Source organism: Cnephaeus nilssonii (assembly GCF_951640355.1).
Source record: "Cnephaeus nilssonii genome assembly, chromosome: 5".
NCBI lineage: Eukaryota > Metazoa > Chordata > Mammalia > Chiroptera > Vespertilionidae > Cnephaeus > Cnephaeus nilssonii.
The window spans coordinates 54,429,273-54,436,375 of NC_137076.1; positions in this window are offsets into that span (position 1 = coordinate 54,429,273).

The window sequence follows — 7,103 nt, forward strand, 5'->3', positions numbered from 1 at the left end:
ACAAATTGCTGAGAGAAAAATCACTGTTTTAAAGAGTGCTGCAGAGTTAGCTTTGTTGTTGTTTTGTATGTGCCTTTCAAAAGACCAGTACCTTGTCTTTTTTTTAATAGTGGAAGTGACATGTGTTCACTGATATACATAAAATTTTTAATTCTACTAATGCACATAGGCATGAGTAGTCATAGGTAAATCTACATATGTCTTCCACTTCAAACAAAAAATACATTTCATTGTGTTATTATGCTACTGTGAATTGACAAGTGCTAAACCCTTCCTTTAAAAAAAAATTTTTTTCTTTATTGATTAAGGTATTACATATGTGTTCTTATCCTCCCATTGCCCCCCCACCCCACCCCCGCTCATGCCCTCACCCCCCTGGTGTCTGTTGTTTTAATTTTAACAGCAACACCTGTTCACATATTCACATATCTCCCATACCCATTTAAAGTGCATATGTTACAGATTTAAATTCAGTATAGAATAGCGAGGGCGAAAGTTATATGAGCACCTCACCTCTTTCCTCGAAGTAAAACCACAACTCATGAGCATACCTTTTTCTTTTAAGATACATTCACTAATTCTGAATAATATTTAGACAACTCAGTACATGTTATTAGCTTATAACTCGAGTAGAAATATCCTTAGGAATGCAAAGATATGCATGCTAAAGGTTTCAGTCTTTAAATATATAATTAACATGCTGTATGAAAACCTTTTCTTAGCATGTTGACTGAATAGGACTGCAATAGATTTAATTTTAATTTTTAAAGAGTCCTCTAAAATCATCCATTACACGTAAGAGATTCACTTTGACATTTATGTGTTATATTTAATAATTCATTGTCAACTGGAAGATGCCAAGTTAAAAATTGTCCTCTTTATTCCATACTTACTCCATAGGGAAGTTGTTGAAGAAAATGTTATCTCACACCAACATTGTAAACTAAAACTGACATGCTCTTTACTTCAAGGAAGATAGATCTGATAAATATTTCAGGAACTCTTTACTACAGAGTACCTGAGGATGATATTTGCTTCAGAATATTTATTTGAATTGAGAAAGAGCAGATAGTCAGATGATTTTTTTTTACTTCAATAAAACCTATGGTATAATTTATAAAGAGGAATTCTGTAGGAGAAAGTACTCCAACTTCTGTATTGTCATCATACATTTTGACTCAGAGGGAGTGAATCATTGCTTTAAATTTCATCTCAAAAAGATGTTGAAGGTCTCAAACAGCTATCCTCACTGATTGGTTGAAATTCACGCCATAATTGCTATAAAAATCAGTAACACATTTATTTCGTGTGGGGCTTGTATGTTGGGCACACACCCTGAACCTCCTTCCTCACATAATATTTTGGAGTATTACAGCTCAGTCTAGGAATGTTATCCATTTCAATAGAAACATCCTAACAAGCTTGACCTCAGAATGATCCTGAAATTTACAAGCTAAATACAACAATTAAATTCTAATCTTGGGAATAGGACCAAAACTCTATAGATGATGCAGAGAAAGGAAGGTTGCAGTTAAATACCAGTACACATGCAGTCAAGTTTCAGGTCTGCTCACCATTATTGACATTTGACTTGGGAATTACAGAGTTTATCTCAGTACAATTCACGTTCTATTTGGTTTTACTTAATTCTCTATAGTTTAGACTAATAATAATAAAAGTATCGGAGAGATGCTGTTTCCTCATGCCACCAAGTATATGGATTTTCTCACTACCTCTTTTCTAGTTCACTGCCACTAACTAGATGTCCAACAATTCAATTCCATCCTGGCACTAACTACCTGGAATCAGTGCAGACAGCTGAAGGACTCAATGCCAGGAGACAGCCGCCACTTCAGATGTCAGTCAGGAGTCTTAGGCTACCTGCACTTCTGATCTTCTGGCCAACTGGCTCTAAATCAGGGGTTCCCATGAGCCCCTCCTCAGGTTCAATACTTTGCCAAAAAGCTCACAGAACTTGGGAAGAAATTTCATTTACATTCACTAGTTTATTACAAAGCATACAAATGAACCAGATGAAGAATTACAGAGGACAACGTCTAGGTCTTGAGCACAGGGTCTATGAAACTGCGGTGTGCTCCCCTTCCAGCACATGGATTCGTTCACCAACCCCGAAGCCCTACAAAACCTGTCATGGAGGGATTTTTATGAAGGTTTAATTAGGTGGACATGAGTGATCAAATCGTTGGCCATTGCTGATTAAATCAGTCTCATTCCCCTTTCTCTCCCCTACCAGAGGTTGGGGGTCTGGCATCAGGTTCAAAATTCTAAAGAAGGATTGGTCTTTCTGATAACTAGCCCCATCCTGAAGCTATCTAAGAGCCTGCCAAGGGTGCCTCATTAGGGCATAAGACAATTCTATCGCCCTGTCACTCAGGAAATTCCAAACATTTTAGGAGCTGGGAACAAAGGAACTGAGGACAAAGACCACATATCATTCTATGATGCGACAGAACCTATTATAAACCAAATAGGTAAATTATAAGTGAAAGGGGGTTCATTAAAATTACATTTAGCTTTCTATATGATTTCCAGTTTTAAGTTAACTAATATTGAATACTGAGTTTTGTATATGACAGACACTTGACTATTTTTAAATACCGAGGTCTCTGGGCATTGGGCCCAGTTTCTACCCTCCTCAAAATGAGACTAAGCTGACCATGTTTTCTAAGTGTGATTTTGTCAGTTGGCACATATGATGCGACCCTCTGTTCCCCATAAGGCTTTATTTTTCATGTCTCCAGTTCTCTCCAACTCTCAACGGCCTCTTCTGTGCCCCCTGGAACTATCCTTCCATAGGTACCAGCCTTTCTTCATACCTGAAACATCTCTCCATGTGCTTCTTCCTCCTTATGCCTTGGTAATAAACCCGCCATAACCCCTAGAACCTTGCATCTACAGGTTGTATCACAAGTGGTAGCACTTTATTTTCATATACTTTGATCACAGTGGTAAGTTTTCATTTCTTATTGCTCCTCTCTGCCACTTCCAAACTGTTACCCCTCCACTCTATTTAACATTTATATAGAGCTCTTTCTTCTACTAACTTTTACCTTTTGTACTCAGGTCAACTCATCCTCATTCCTTGACCACATGGGCAACCAATTACATTCTTCTCCAAATAAAATTGAGCTAGAATATTGTGAGGTTGCAACATGCCACCAGGACTGGTCATCAAACTAGTGAACTTTCCGGTCCATTAACCCCTCTGTCTCTCATTCAATCTCTCCTTCTTCACTTCTCTCTTTTTTTTATTATGGTCCCTGGTTCTGGTAACACTCTTTCTTATATTTTAAATGTCCTATTCTTCTGGTTTACTTTATTTATATTTGAGAATTTATTGAAGTCACATAACAGTTACATCATCCATTTAGATCACATCATTTATGCATAAAATTTCAGGAGAGTTGTGTTACTTTTGCTAAATTCATGTGACTGGTATAACTAGAGGGGCCCTTGCTTTTTAGTGTGTGCTTACATTTGCCTGCACATCTTAGATTCTCCTAAAGTGCTCTCAGACTCACTGTAACACTGTAGGATTTTACCTATTAATATATACTGTTTGGAGAATACAAGAAAGAGAAATTCAGAGATAATATTATACTTTGTCCATCACAGTATTTAGTGATTTCAATATGTTCTCAGAAGCAAATCCCACTAAGAAAAACTCAAGGCCCAGGGCTGAATTTCTTCTGCCTCGCATGGCTGAGTCTCACTCAGTCAGATGACTAAAGAGAAGTCCCTGGTTAAAAATTATCATAGTAAAGGGAAACTCAAGATATTAAACCCAGTTGTAAAGAAAATAAAAAGAGAGCAGCAGAAAAAACATCCAGTTCGGGGTGAGGAGGGTGGGGGATGGGGGGGCGATGGGGCGATGGATGGTCAAACAACAGAGAAACGGTTGAACTGGGACCTGGGTGGTCCCTATCATCCCCTATTTACACTATTCAACTCAATCCTCTTTCCATGGGCTTCTTCCATCATCCTTGGGATCCTCCAAATATAGAGGAATTCCAAACTGGTTCTGAGAAGGAGAAGAAGAAGAAGAAGAAGAAGAAGAAGAAGAAGAAGAAGAAGAAGAAGAAGAAGAAGAAGAAGACGAAGACGAAGACGAAGAAGAAGAAGAAGAAGAAGAAGAAGAGGAAGAAGAGGAAGAAGAGGAAGAAGAGGAAGAAGAGGAAGAGGAAGAGGAAGAGGGGAAGGGGAAGGGGGGAGAGGAAGAGGAAGAAGAAGAGGAAGAAGAAGAAGAAAGTAATTATAATTTACTCAACCTCATTTGTAACACAAGTACTTGGAATAAAAACAGTAAGATACTTTAGAAGGATTTTAAACACTGAAATACGTTTTTGAAGGAATATACTTTTGTTCTAATTGAAAGTTTAATGTACCAAATAATTCTCTGGAGACATTTTAAGGCAGAAGTAATCTAGATTTCAGATTTGTAAATAATATAAAAATAATATTATACCAACAAAATACTGTTATTTTGATACTTATTAACACCTTAGTATTCTAGCATAATAAAGTAGCAGAAGACAGGATTGCCTCACCTATAATTCTTTTGGGAGAATTTGTTCCAAACCATAGATTTAAACAGTCTGGTCTATTTAACAGTGTCTCTAGGTATTGGCACAATGTCAGAATTTTGAATATCATGGTGCCAGTACTTTTTGGTCTCCCCACTCAGATTTTACCTTTCACCTCTCTCTCAAATGATAACCAATAATGTTTCAAAATTGTTACAAAAAATGTTTTGAAGTTGAATGATAAGTGATCTTCTCCAGCCGATATCGCTTCTTTAAATGCTTAATTTTAGCAAAAGTATAGTGTTCCATAAAACTCTTTAATAGTATGGAACACATGCTATTTATAAAAACAAACATGTGGTCCACAGAAACTCTTCAATCACATGAGGAAATTCAAATTTGTTGTGAACAAAGATGGAATTGGTTCTCAAGTACTCAAGTACATATGTAACTAGGACACACACATAGTAATTCTAACTGCTTTCTTGGGGGTGCCAGGGGCGGGGGAGGAGGGAGCGGGGGCGCGAAGCTTCAAAACACTGCCAGACTTGAAAGGGCCAGATACCAAAGCAACAGCTCAAAACTAGGAAAGGAAGAATTTCCCCTGAAAGAATCTAAAATGAGCAAGGTTAACTTCAGGCTAGCAGAATTTGAAGAAGGACAGCAAATCAGAAATGATTGTATACTACTTAAAATGTTCTATAACACAAAGAAAGAAAGTAAACTTTTTACTTTTCTATTTGAAGCTCGTAGTGCAGATATTTAAAAAATGAACAACAACAAAAAAGAAAACAAAAGACAAATCTCGCTTAGAAATATTGGCGCTATTCCTAAATAAAATATTAGCAAATAGAATCCAGCAGTACATTAAAAGAATAAGTCGCCATGGCCAATTGGGATTCAGTCCACAAGTCTAAACTGATTCAGTGTTTTAAAATGCATTCATAATATTCAGCATATTAATAAGTCAAAGGAGAAAAAAAACAAGTGGTGGTTTTCACATATGCTGATATGACATTTGAAATATTTCAATACCCATTCCTGTTTCAAGAAGAAAAATTCTTAGAGGAATAGAAATAGATAAAATTTTCCTTTGCATGAAAAAATATTTTAGCCAACTAAAATATTATAATTTAAGTCATAAAGAAAAGTGATGCCCACTATTATTGGTAGTGTTTAAGACTAACAAATGTGAAATGTTGGTACCAAAGGGGAAATATTATTTCATCCATTTATTACACAAATATTGATTGACAGCCTATTAAATGTCAGCCATATAATAAGTCTCTCAGGATATACTGCCATGTAAACATGGACTGGCTACACTCTTGTAGTTTGCATTCAAATGGGATAAATTATTTGCAGATTATATTTTGACTGCATGCCTGGAGTGGAAACTAACATACAAACATCAATAAGAAGTTAGCAAAGAAAATTGAATAAAAATATTCCAGTTAAATAAAATTAAATAGCTAGGCATATAGGAAAACAATACATAACACTTCTTTAAAGGAAATGATGACAAGTGTGAGAAGTAATATCTTTTAAAAGAGAGACAATGCTTATTCTTGATTAGGAAGACATACTGTAATTATATAAATTCTTCTTAAAATAATCTATCAAGTAAATGAACTGTTGTATATTAAAACATAGCTTTTTTAAAAACATGAATTTCATCCAGAAGATAAAATCTGTGATTTGGATAGGAAATGCTGGGAAAATAATCAGAAGAAAATATTCATATTAGATTTTAAATTGTTTTTATAAAGTTACAATAATTTAAATAATGTGGTGCCAATAAGAGAATAGATAATCAATGGTGCAGAATAATCAATAAATAGATTAAAACCTTTATTGGAATTCACTCTATGAGATGGTATTGCAGATCACTGAAGAAATCATGATTATTCAATCACTGATGTTTTGAACAGTGACATAGCCATTTTAAAAAAAATGAAGTTGGATTTATACATCAAATTCAACACCAGAATGAATTCCAGATGACCTAAAAGTTTAAATGTTGTTGTTTTTTAATGCAACCATAGAAGTATTGAGATGAGATGTAACTGAATATTATGATGCTCTTGGATTAGGAAAGGATTTCCCAAGCCTGACACAATTTAGAAGTCATAAAGAAAGGAACTAATTCATTTTTACCCCATACTAATTGAAAACTTCTACATAAACAAACTTCCCAAATATTAATAAAAATATATTCACAGCACATAGCATGTACAGTAAACTAACATCCTTTAAGTAAAAGGAGCTCTTACATATTAATATGATGAAGAAGAAGAAAACATTTATTAAGTGGACAAAAGCTATTCACAGACAACTCATGAAACAGGAGCTACAAATACCGAACATCAAATAAAATGTGCTCAATTTTACTGAACAATTAAAAATGAAAATAGCCAAGAAATGTAACTCTTTACCTATTTATTTAGCAAAAGGCAAAATGACTGGTACAGTGCCGCTTGAATGAGAATGAAGGAATTGGACAGTTTTATACAGTGCTACTTGGATTGCAAATAAGTTCAGTATTTGTTGGCATATGTC